Raw genomic sequence first — 12,574 nt, forward strand, 5'->3', positions numbered from 1 at the left:
GCAAAAGTTGAACAGAATAGAAAAGTAATAACATTCTGTTGGTTTTTGACTGTAGAACATTAAAAACTTTGAAATGTTCACATTGCTGCAGCAATTTGCTCCCTTGTCACATGGGAGGTTCCATGGTGTAATGGTTAGCACTTTGGACTTTGAATCCAAGGATCCGAGTTCAAATCTCGGTGGGACCACTTTCATGACTGTTGATCAAATCTTTTTCTGTCAAGTGTATTCATAAATATCACAAATCTAACACGGGTAGAGTGAAACATTAATTTATTGATTGTATTCTGAAAGTCTATTCGATGTGAGCAAATGATAGAACTTTTAGAAAACATGGAAATTAAATGGCTCAAAATAATGAGACATTTTGCGAGCTGACTCTGTTTTCTCAAACTCATCACAGGGGGCTGATGCAAGATATTACTTTCTTAAATCTTACTGTTATTGATAAGGGGAAGATGGAACTTTTTAATTGGAAATCCTTCATTAAAACAAAACTTGAGGAATCAAATTGTGTATTATGGGGACAGAAGATATGACGTTTTGAATAACAATCGTGAAATTCAGACACACATATATTTACACTCTGATTTTCTAAAGTAAATCCATAACCATAAAGTAAAATCTTTCGAAAGACGTGTCAAAGGTAATAATCTGAATTTCTCTTTCAAAGAAATTCACAATTAAATGCACTGTGTAAGTCAAGCATGTTGTCATATAAGAAATCAGCAAAAATTAACTATCTCATTACTGGTCATATAGATGAGAGAGGAAATGAACCTAACGTTTAAATTGTGGATGGGAAACAACAGTTTTTAGTTTTCAGGTTCAATACATATGTTTATGAATAATTGATTTCTTTATATAGTCTTATCGCTATCTAGACGGATATAGCTATGTATACATAGATGCATACTTATACGTTGATAAGTATCAGTATAAAACATTGACGTTATGTTTTTCCAAGACCAAATTCTAAGAAATGGGTGAAATAGTAAATCTCATAATTCAAGCAGGTCCCACCGAGATTTGAACTCGGATCGCTGGATTCAGAGTCCAGAGTGCTAACCATTACACCATGGAACCCTCCCATACATGAGTCATTTTTCCATTGAGACAAAAGAGAGCACATTAGTGCGGGGGCATTTCTTACATTAATGAAACGATATCTCTGTTGAATGCTCATAGTGTAAAGAGCTATAATGTGATTTGATTCCGTTCAGATACATTCTCCTTAACAGTGTTAAATATGCAAACGTTTATCAGGATAGGCAAGTTATATCATAATGATCATCTTTGACTGTAACATATTAAAACATTTTACATTTCCAAACTAATACACCCATTTCTTTGTCTCTCACATGGGCTGCGCCAAAGAGCAATGATTGGCACGTTGGACTTTGCATGCAAAGGTACCAGTCCAAATCTTGGGGGTACTATTTTATTACTCTTGACCTTTTCTATTTCTGTCACCTTTGTTTATTGATAGCTCAAATCCAACACCAGTAGGTTGAAAGAGACAATTATTGATTCCTTTCAAAACGTCCATCAGCTTGAACAAGTTACAGAAATACAAACATTATAATACGTTTACATCACATTCCTACACAAAATAGTGTGGCATTAAGAAATCCTATCCTGTTTTTCTGAAATGCATTTCAGAGGCCTGATTCCCAGCATCCCTTTTTGAAGCTTTCTGCGCTATTGATAAGGCGAATTTAGCACATTTTGAAAGAGAAGTGTTCTTAAATCAAACCTAGAGAACCACAATGACGGTATCATTCAGATAGTACAAATGTTTTTGTATATTAGTATGGAAATTGTGAAATAAAACGTTTTTCATGCTGATTTTCAACAGTCGATCTGCAATCGTGAAACATAAGCTTTTGCTTGGAGGCCTCACAGGTACTGATCTAATTTTCTCTTTTAAGATTATTCACAAATCATATGATATGCTTTGTATAAATCAACTATATTGTTAGATCAAAATTGAGTAAAAAGTGACTATCTCAATTTCATGACATATAGAAGAGTAAGGAGAAGAAGCTCATGTTTCAAATGTGGAGAGGCAACAACTTTTCATTATTTTCACCTCTACTAATTATATGCATTTTTATAATGTATGTGTTTATGTTGTCCTATAAATATACAGAGACATATAGCAAGATATAGGGAGATACATACGTGTAAAGTGGATATGTACAAGTTTATAAGTAAATGAGATGTTTTTCCAATTAATAATTCTAAGAACTGAATGGAAAAGAAAATCGTAAAGTTTAGATAAGTCCCACTGTGATTTGTACTCAGATCCCGGTTTTCAGAGTCTAGAGTGCTAAGCTTGATACCATCAAACCACCTGTACCAGGTTGAGCTTTTCATTTTGAGAGAAGAGATTGCATTCACGGGGGAATCTTATATTTTATTGCAAAATCGTATCTCACATAAAAAGTACTGTTCAACAGAGTGATAGCGTTACTTGAGTCCTCTGGGCAACATCCTTCCCTAACATAGTTCAATATGCAAAAGTTGAACAGAATAGAAAAGTAATAACATTCTGTTGGTTTTTGACTGTAGAACATTAAAAACTTTGAAATGTTCACATTGCTGCAGCAATTTGCTCCCTTGTCACATGGGAGGTTCCATGGTGTAATGGTTAGCACTTTGGACTTTGAATCCAAGGATCCGAGTTCAAATCTCGGTGGGACCACTTTCATGACTGTTGATCAAATCTTTTTCTGTCAAGTGTATTCATAAATATCACAAATCTAACACGGGTAGAGTGAAACATTAATTTATTGATTGTATTCTGAAAGTCTATTCGATGTGAGCAAATGATAGAACTTTTAGAAAACATGGAAATTAAATGGCTCAAAATAATGAGACATTTTGCGAGCTGACTCTGTTTTCTCAAACTCATCACAGGGGGCTGATGCAAGATATTACTTTCTTAAATCTTACTGTTATTGATAAGGGGAAGATGGAACTTTTTAATTGGAAATCCTTCATTAAAACAAAACTTGAGGAATCAAATTGTGTATTATGGGGACAGAAGATATGACGTTTTGAATAACAATCGTGAAATTCAGACACACATATATTTACACTCTGATTTTCTAAAGTAAATCCATAACCATAAAGTAAAATCTTTCGAAAGACGTGTCAAAGGTAATAATCTGAATTTCTCTTTCAAAGAAATTCACAATTAAATGCACTGTGTAAGTCAAGCATGTTGTCATATAAGAAATCAGCAAAAATTAACTATCTCATTACTGGTCATATAGATGAGAGAGGAAATGAACCTAACGTTTAAATTGTGGATGGGAAACAACAGTTTTTAGTTTTCAGGTTCAATACATATGTTTATGAATAATTGATTTCTTTATATAGTCTTATCGCTATCTAGACGGATATAGCTATGTATACATAGATGCATACTTATACGTTGATAAGTATCAGTATAAAACATTGACGTTATGTTTTTCCAAGACCAAATTCTAAGAAATGGGTGAAATAGTAAATCTCATAATTCAAGCAGGTCCCACCGAGATTTGAACTCGGATCGCTGGATTCAGAGTCCAGAGTGCTAACCATTACACCATGGAACCCTCCCATACATGAGTCATTTTTCCATTGAGACAAAAGAGAGCACATTAGTGCGGGGGCATTTCTTACATTAATGAAACGATATCTCTGTTGAATGCTCATAGTGTAAAGAGCTATAATGTGATTTGATTCTGTTCAGATACATTCTCCTTAACAGTGTTAAATATGCAAACGTTTATCAGGATAGGCAAGTTATATCATAATGATCATCTTTGACTGTAACATATTAAAACATTTTACATTTCCAAACTAATACACCCATTTCTTTGTCTCTCACATGGGCTGCGCCAAAGAGCAATGATTGGCACGTTGGACTTTGCATGCAAAGGTACCAGTCCAAATCTTGGGGGTACTATTTTATTACTCTTGACCTTTTCTATTTCTGTCACCTTTGTTTATTGATAGCTCAAATCCAACACCAGTAGGTTGAAAGAGACAATTATTGATTCCTTTCAAAACGTCCATCAGCTTGAACAAGTTACAGAAATACAAACATTATAATACGTTTACATCACATTCCTACACAAAATAGTGTGGCATTAAGAAATCCTATCCTGTTTTTCTGAAATACATTTCAGAGGCCTGATTCCCAGCATCCCTTTTTGAAGCTTTCTGCGCTATTGATAAGGCGAATTTAGCACATTTTGAAAGAGAAGTGTTCTTAAATCAAACCTAGAGAACCACAATGACGGTATCATTCAGATAGTACAAATGTTTTTGTATATTAGTATGGAAATTGTGAAATAAAACGTTTTTCATGCTGATTTTCAACAGTCGATCTGCAATCGTGAAACATAAGCTTTTGCTTGGAGGCCTCACAGGTACTGATCTAATTTTCTCTTTTAAGATTATTCACAAATCATATGATATGCTTTGTATAAATCAACTATATTGTTAGATCAAAATTGAGTAAAAAGTGACTATCTCAATTTCATGACATATAGAAGAGTAAGGAGAAGAAGCTCATGTTTCAAATGTGGAGAGGCAACAACTTTTCATTATTTTCACCTCTACTAATTATATGCATTTTTATAATGTATGTGTTTATGTTGTCCTATAAATATACAGAGACATATAGCAAGATATAGGGAGATACATACGTGTAAAGTGGATATGTACAAGTTTATAAGTAAATGAGATGTTTTTCCAATTAATAATTCTAAGAACTGAATGGAAAAGAAAATCGTAAAGTTTAGATAAGTCCCACTGTGATTTGTACTCAGATCCCGGTTTTCAGAGTCTAGAGTGCTAAGCTTGATACCATCAAACCACCTGTACCAGGTTGAGCTTTTCATTTTGAGAGAAGAGATTGCATTCACGGGGGAATCTTATATTTTATTGCAAAATCGTATCTCACATAAAAAGTACTGTTCAACAGAGTGATAGCGTTACTTGAGTCCTCTGGGCAACATCCTTCCCTAACATAGTTCAATATGCAAAAGTTGAACAGAATAGAAAAGTAATAACATTCTGTTGGTTTTTGACTGTAGAACATTAAAAACTTTGAAATGTTCACATTGCTGCAGCAATTTGCTCCCTTGTCACATGGGAGGTTCCATGGTGTAATGGTTAGCACTTTGGACTTTGAATCCAAGGATCCGAGTTCAAATCTCGGTGGGACCACTTTCATGACTGTTGATCAAATCTTTTTCTGTCAAGTGTATTCATAAATATCACAAATCTAACACGGGTAGAGTGAAACATTAATTTATTGATTGTATTCTGAAAGTCTATTCGATGTGAGCAAATGATAGAACTTTTAGAAAACATGGAAATTAAATGGCTCAAAATAATGAGACATTTTGCGAGCTGACTCTGTTTTCTCAAACTCATCACAGGGGGCTGATGCAAGATATTACTTTCTTAAATCTTACTGTTATTGATAAGGGGAAGATGGAACTTTTTAATTGGAAATCCTTCATTAAAACAAAACTTGAGGAATCAAATTGTGTATTATGGGGACAGAAGATATGACGTTTTGAATAACAATCGTGAAATTCAGACACACATATATTTACACTCTGATTTTCTAAAGTAAATCCATAACCATAAAGTAAAATCTTTCGAAAGACGTGTCAAAGGTAATAATCTGAATTTCTCTTTCAAAGAAATTCACAATTAAATGCACTGTGTAAGTCAAGCATGTTGTCATATAAGAAATCAGCAAAAATTAACTATCTCATTACTGGTCATATAGATGAGAGAGGAAATGAACCTAACGTTTAAATTGTGGATGGGAAACAACAGTTTTTAGTTTTCAGGTTCAATACATATGTTTATGAATAATTGATTTCTTTATATAGTCTTATCGCTATCTAGACGGATATAGCTATGTATACATAGATGCATACTTATACGTTGATAAGTATCAGTATAAAACATTGACGTTATGTTTTTCCAAGACCAAATTCTAAGAAATGGGTGAAATAGTAAATCTCATAATTCAAGCAGGTCCCACCGAGATTTGAACTCGGATCGCTGGATTCAGAGTCCAGAGTGCTAACCATTACACCATGGAACCCTCCCATACATGAGTCATTTTTCCATTGAGACAAAAGAGAGCACATTAGTGCGGGGGCATTTCTTACATTAATGAAACGATATCTCTGTTGAATGCTCATAGTGTAAAGAGCTATAATGTGATTTGATTCTGTTCAGATACATTCTCCTTAACAGTGTTAAATATGCAAACGTTTATCAGGATAGGCAAGTTATATCATAATGATCATCTTTGACTGTAACATATTAAAACATTTTACATTTCCAAACTAATACACCCATTTCTTTGTCTCTCACATGGGCTGCGCCAAAGAGCAATGATTGGCACGTTGGACTTTGCATGCAAAGGTACCAGTCCAAATCTTGGGGGTACTATTTTATTACTCTTGACCTTTTCTATTTCTGTCACCTTTGTTTATTGATAGCTCAAATCCAACACCAGTAGGTTGAAAGAGACAATTATTGATTCCTTTCAAAACGTCCATCAGCTTGAACAAGTTACAGAAATACAAACATTATAATACGTTTACATCACATTCCTACACAAAATAGTGTGGCATTAAGAAATCCTATCCTGTTTTTCTGAAATGCATTTCAGAGGCCTGATTCCCAGCATCCCTTTTTGAAGCTTTCTGCGCTATTGATAAGGCGAATTTAGCACATTTTGAAAGAGAAGTGTTCTTAAATCAAACCTAGAGAACCACAATGACGGTATCATTCAGATAGTACAAATGTTTTTGTATATTAGTATGGAAATTGTGAAATAAAACGTTTTTCATGCTGATTTTCAACAGTCGATCTGCAATCGTGAAACATAAGCTTTTGCTTGGAGGCCTCACAGGTACTGATCTAATTTTCTCTTTTAAGATTATTCACAAATCATATGATATGCTTTGTATAAATCAACTATATTGTTAGATCAAAATTGAGTAAAAAGTGACTATCTCAATTTCATGACATATAGAAGAGTAAGGAGAAGAAGCTCATGTTTCAAATGTGGAGAGGCAACAACTTTTCATTATTTTCACCTCTACTAATTATATGCATTTTTATAATGTATGTGTTTATGTTGTCCTATAAATATACAGAGACATATAGCAAGATATAGGGAGATACATACGTGTAAAGTGGATATGTACAAGTTTATAAGTAAATGAGATGTTTTTCCAATTAATAATTCTAAGAACTGAATGGAAAAGAAAATCGTAAAGTTTAGATAAGTCCCACTGTGATTTGTACTCAGATCCCGGTTTTCAGAGTCTAGAGTGCTAAGCTTGATACCATCAAACCACCTGTACCAGGTTGAGCTTTTCATTTTGAGAGAAGAGATTGCATTCACGGGGGAATCTTATATTTTATTGCAAAATCGTATCTCACATAAAAAGTACTGTTCAACAGAGTGATAGCGTTACTTGAGTCCTCTGGGCAACATCCTTCCCTAACATAGTTCAATATGCAAAAGTTGAACAGAATAGAAAAGTAATAACATTCTGTTGGTTTTTGACTGTAGAACATTAAAAACTTTGAAATGTTCACATTGCTGCAGCAATTTGCTCCCTTGTCACATGGGAGGTTCCATGGTGTAATGGTTAGCACTTTGGACTTTGAATCCAAGGATCCGAGTTCAAATCTCGGTGGGACCACTTTCATGACTGTTGATCAAATCTTTTTCTGTCAAGTGTATTCATAAATATCACAAATCTAACACGGGTAGAGTGAAACATTAATTTATTGATTGTATTCTGAAAGTCTATTCGATGTGAGCAAATGATAGAACTTTTAGAAAACATGGAAATTAAATGGCTCAAAATAATGAGACATTTTGCGAGCTGACTCTGTTTTCTCAAACTCATCACAGGGGGCTGATGCAAGATATTACTTTCTTAAATCTTACTGTTATTGATAAGGGGAAGATGGAACTTTTTAATTGGAAATCCTTCATTAAAACAAAACTTGAGGAATCAAATTGTGTATTATGGGGACAGAAGATATGACGTTTTGAATAACAATCGTGAAATTCAGACACACATATATTTACACTCTGATTTTCTAAAGTAAATCCATAACCATAAAGTAAAATCTTTCGAAAGACGTGTCAAAGGTAATAATCTGAATTTCTCTTTCAAAGAAACTCACAATTAAATGCACTGTGTAAGTCAAGCATGTTGTCATATAAGAAATCAGCAAAAATTAACTATCTCATTACTGGTCATATAGATGAGAGAGGAAATGAACCTAACGTTTAAATTGTGGATGGGAAACAACAGTTTTTAGTTTTCAGGTTCAATACATATGTTTATGAATAATTGATTTCTTTATATAGTCTTATCGCTATCTAGACGGATATAGCTATGTATACATAGATGCATACTTATACGTTGATAAGTATCAGTATAAAACATTGACGTTATGTTTTTCCAAGACCAAATTCTAAGAAATGGGTGAAATAGTAAATCTCATAATTCAAGCAGGTCCCACCGAGATTTGAACTCGGATCGCTGGATTCAGAGTCCAGAGTGCTAACCATTACACCATGGAACCCTCCCATACATGAGTCATTTTTCTATTGAGACAAAATAGAGCGCATTAGTGCGGGGGCATTTCTTACATTGATGAAACGATAACTCTGTTGAATGCTCATAGTGTAAAGAGCTATAATGTGATTTGATTCTGTTCAGATACATTCTCCTTAACAGTGTTAAATATGCAAACGTTTATCAGGATAGGCAAGTTATATCATAATGATCATCTTTGACTGTAACATATTAAAACATTTTACATTTCCAAACTAATACACCCATTTCTTTGTCTCTCACATGGGCTGCGCCAAAGAGCAATGATTGGCACGTTGGACTTTGCATGCAAAGGTACCAGTCCAAATCTTGGGGGTACTATTTTATTACTCTTGACCTTTACTATTTCTGTCACCTTTGTTTATTGATAGCTCAAATCCAACACCAGTAGGTTGAAAGAGACAATTATTGATTCCTTTCAAAACGTCCATCAGCTTGAACAAGTTACAGAAATACAAACATTATAATACGTTTACATCACATTCCTACACAAAATAGTGTGACATTAAGAAATCCTATCCTGTTTTTCTGAAATGCATTTCAGAGGCCTGATTCCCAGCATCCCTTTTTGAAGCTTTCTGCGCTATTGATAAGGCGAATTTAGCACATTTTGAAAGAGAAGTGTTCTTAAATCAAACCTAGAGAACCACAATGACGGTATCATTCAGATAGTACAAATGTTTTTGTATATTAGTATGGAAATTGTGAAATAAAACGTTTTTCATGCTGATTTTCAACAGTCGATCTGCAATCGTGAAACATAAGCTTTTGCTTGGAGGCCTCACAGGTACTGATCTAATTTTCTCTTTTAAGATTATTCACAAATCATATGATATGCTTTGTATAAATCAACTATATTGTTAGATCAAAATTGAGTAAAAAGTGACTATCTCAATTTCATGACATATAGAAGAGTAAGGAGAAGAAGCTCATGTTTCAAATGTGGAGAGGCAACAACTTTTCATTATTTTCACCTCTACTAATTATATGCATTTTTATAATGTATGTGTTTATGTTGTCCTATAAATATACAGAGACATATAGCAAGATATAGGGAGATACATACGTGTAAAGTGGATATGTACAAGTTTATAAGTAAATGAGATGTTTTTCCAATTAATAATTCTAAGAACTGAATGGAAAAGAAAATCGTAAAGTTTAGATAAGTCCCACTGTGATTTGTACTCAGATCCCGGTTTTCAGAGTCTAGAGTGCTAAGCTTGATACCATCAAACCACCTGTACCAGGTTGAGCTTTTCATTTTGAGAGAAGAGATTGCATTCACGGGGGAATCTTATATTTTATTGCAAAATCGTATCTCACATAAAAAGTACTGTTCAACAGAGTGATAGCGTTACTTGAGTCCTCTGGGCAACATCCTTCCCTAACATAGTTCAATATGCAAAAGTTGAACAGAATAGAAAAGTAATAACATTCTGTTGGTTTTTGACTGTAGAACATTAAAAACTTTGAAATGTTCACATTGCTGCAGCAATTTGCTCCCTTGTCACATGGGAGGTTCCATGGTGTAATGGTTAGCACTTTGGACTTTGAATCCAAGGATCCGAGTTCAAATCTCGGTGGGACCACTTTCATGACTGTTGATCAAATCTTTTTCTGTCAAGTGTATTCATAAATATCACAAATCTAACACGGGTAGAGTGAAACATTAATTTATTGATTGTATTCTGAAAGTCTATTCGATGTGAGCAAATGATAGAACTTTTAGAAAACATGGAAATTAAATGGCTCAAAATAATGAGACATTTTGCGAGCTGACTCTGTTTTCTCAAACTCATCACAGGGGGCTGATGCAAGATATTACTTTCTTAAATCTTACTGTTATTGATAAGGGGAAGATGGAACTTTTTAATTGGAAATCCTTCATTAAAACAAAACTTGAGGAATCAAATTGTGTATTATGGGGACAGAAGATATGACGTTTTGAATAACAATCGTGAAATTCAGACACACATATATTTACACTCTGATTTTCTAAAGTAAATCCATAACCATAAAGTAAAATCTTTCGAAAGACGTGTCAAAGGTAATAATCTGAATTTCTCTTTCAAAGAAATTCACAATTAAATGCACTGTGTAAGTCAAGCATGTTGTCATATAAGAAATCAGCAAAAATTAACTATCTCATTACTGGTCATATAGATGAGAGAGGAAATGAACCTAACGTTTAAATTGTGGATGGGAAACAACAGTTTTTAGTTTTCAGGTTCAATACATATGTTTATGAATAATTGATTTCTTTATATAGTCTTATCGCTATCTAGACGGATATAGCTATGTATACATAGATGCATACTTATACGTTGATAAGTATCAGTATAAAACATTGACGTTATGTTTTTCCAAGACCAAATTCTAAGAAATGGGTGAAATAGTAAATCTCATAATTCAAGCAGGTCCCACCGAGATTTGAACTCGGATCGCTGGATTCAGAGTCCAGAGTGCTAACCATTACACCATGGAACCCTCCCATACATGAGTCATTTTTCCATTGAGACAAAAGAGAGCGCATTAGTGCGGGGGCATTTCTTACATTAATGAAACGATATCTCTGTTGAATGCTCATAGTGTAAAGAGCTATAATGTGATTTGATTCTGTTCAGATACATTCTCCTTAACAGTGTTAAATATGCAAACGTTTATCAGGATAGGCAAGTTATATCATAATGATCATCTTTGACTGTAACATATTAAAACATTTTACATTTCCAAACTAATACACCCATTTCTTTGTCTCTCACATGGGCTGCGCCAAAGAGCAATGATTGGCACGTTGGACTTTGCATGCAAAGGTACCAGTCCAAATCTTGGGGGTACTATTTTATTACTCTTGACCTTTTCTATTTCTGTCACCTTTGTTTATTGATAGCTCAAATCCAACACCAGTAGGTTGAAAGAGACAATTATTGATTCCTTTCAAAACGTCCATCAGCTTGAACAAGTTACAGAAATACAAACATTATAATACGTTTACATCACATTCCTACACAAAATAGTGTGACATTAAGAAATCCTATCCTGTTTTTCTGAAATGCATTTCAGAGGCCTGATTCCCAGCATCCCTTTTTGAAGCTTTCTGCGCTATTGATAAGGCGAATTTAGCACATTTTGAAAGAGAAGTGTTCTTAAATCAAACCTAGAGAACCACAATGACGGTATCATTCAGATAGTACAAATGTTTTTGTATATTAGTATGGAAATTGTGAAATAAAACGTTTTTCATGCTGATTTTCAACAGTCGATCTGCAATCGTGAAACATAAGCTTTTGCTTGGAGGCCTCACAGGTACTGATCTAATTTTCTCTTTTAAGATTATTCACAAATCATATGATATGCTTTGTATAAATCAACTATATTGTTAGATCAAAATTGAGTAAAAAGTGACTATCTCAATTTCATGACATATAGAAGAGTAAGGAGAAGAAGCTCATGTTTCAAATGTGGAGAGGCAACAACTTTTCATTATTTTCACCTCTACTAATTATATGCATTTTTATAATGTATGTGTTTATGTTGTCCTATAAATATACAGAGACATATAGCAAGATATAGGGAGATACATACGTGTAAAGTGGATATGTACAAGTTTATAAGTAAATGAGATGTTTTTCCAATTAATAATTCTAAGAACTGAATGGAAAAGAAAATCGTAAAGTTTAGATAAGTCCCACTGTGATTTGTACTCAGATCCCGGTTTTCAGAGTCTAGAGTGCTAAGCTTGATACCATCAAACCACCTGTACCAGGTTGAGCTTTTCATTTTGAGAGAAGAGATTGCATTCACGGGGGAATCTTATATTTTATTGCAAAATCGTATCTCACATAAAAAGTACTGTTCAACAGAGTGATAGCGTTACTTGAGTCCTCTGGGCAACATCC

At 33.9% G+C, this 12,574-nt stretch overlaps 10 non-coding genes across 10 annotated transcripts; 5 read left to right on the forward strand and 5 right to left on the reverse strand.

Moving 5' to 3' along the window:
• The first annotated feature begins 116 nt into the window (after positions 1 to 116).
• On the forward strand, positions 117 to 188 carry TRNAQ-UUG (transfer RNA glutamine (anticodon UUG)). The gene has a single exon. It is a non-coding gene; the product is annotated as a tRNA-Gln (tRNA).
• An 826-nt stretch (positions 189 to 1,014) lies between these two features.
• TRNAQ-CUG (transfer RNA glutamine (anticodon CUG)) lies at positions 1,015 to 1,086 on the reverse strand. Its single transcript has one exon. It is a non-coding gene; the product is annotated as a tRNA-Gln (tRNA).
• A 1,549-nt stretch (positions 1,087 to 2,635) lies between these two features.
• On the forward strand, positions 2,636 to 2,707 carry TRNAQ-UUG (transfer RNA glutamine (anticodon UUG)). The gene has a single exon. It is a non-coding gene; the product is annotated as a tRNA-Gln (tRNA).
• An 826-nt stretch (positions 2,708 to 3,533) lies between these two features.
• On the reverse strand, positions 3,534 to 3,605 carry TRNAQ-CUG (transfer RNA glutamine (anticodon CUG)). The gene has a single exon. It is a non-coding gene; the product is annotated as a tRNA-Gln (tRNA).
• Positions 3,606 to 5,154: 1,549 nt separating this feature from the next.
• Positions 5,155 to 5,226, forward strand: TRNAQ-UUG (transfer RNA glutamine (anticodon UUG)). The gene has a single exon. It is a non-coding gene; the product is annotated as a tRNA-Gln (tRNA).
• Positions 5,227 to 6,052: 826 nt separating this feature from the next.
• Positions 6,053 to 6,124, reverse strand: TRNAQ-CUG (transfer RNA glutamine (anticodon CUG)). The gene has a single exon. It is a non-coding gene; the product is annotated as a tRNA-Gln (tRNA).
• Positions 6,125 to 7,673: 1,549 nt separating this feature from the next.
• Positions 7,674 to 7,745, forward strand: TRNAQ-UUG (transfer RNA glutamine (anticodon UUG)). Its single transcript has one exon. It is a non-coding gene; the product is annotated as a tRNA-Gln (tRNA).
• Positions 7,746 to 8,571: 826 nt separating this feature from the next.
• TRNAQ-CUG (transfer RNA glutamine (anticodon CUG)) lies at positions 8,572 to 8,643 on the reverse strand. Its single transcript has one exon. It is a non-coding gene; the product is annotated as a tRNA-Gln (tRNA).
• Positions 8,644 to 10,192: 1,549 nt separating this feature from the next.
• TRNAQ-UUG (transfer RNA glutamine (anticodon UUG)) lies at positions 10,193 to 10,264 on the forward strand. Its single transcript has one exon. It is a non-coding gene; the product is annotated as a tRNA-Gln (tRNA).
• An 826-nt stretch (positions 10,265 to 11,090) lies between these two features.
• TRNAQ-CUG (transfer RNA glutamine (anticodon CUG)) lies at positions 11,091 to 11,162 on the reverse strand. Its single transcript has one exon. It is a non-coding gene; the product is annotated as a tRNA-Gln (tRNA).
• Positions 11,163 to 12,574: the final 1,412 nt, after the last annotated feature.

The sequence above is a fragment of the Lissotriton helveticus genome, chromosome 4_1, assembly GCF_964261635.1.
Source record: "Lissotriton helveticus chromosome 4_1, aLisHel1.1, whole genome shotgun sequence".
In the NCBI taxonomy this organism is placed as follows: Eukaryota; Metazoa; Chordata; class Amphibia; order Caudata; family Salamandridae; genus Lissotriton; species Lissotriton helveticus.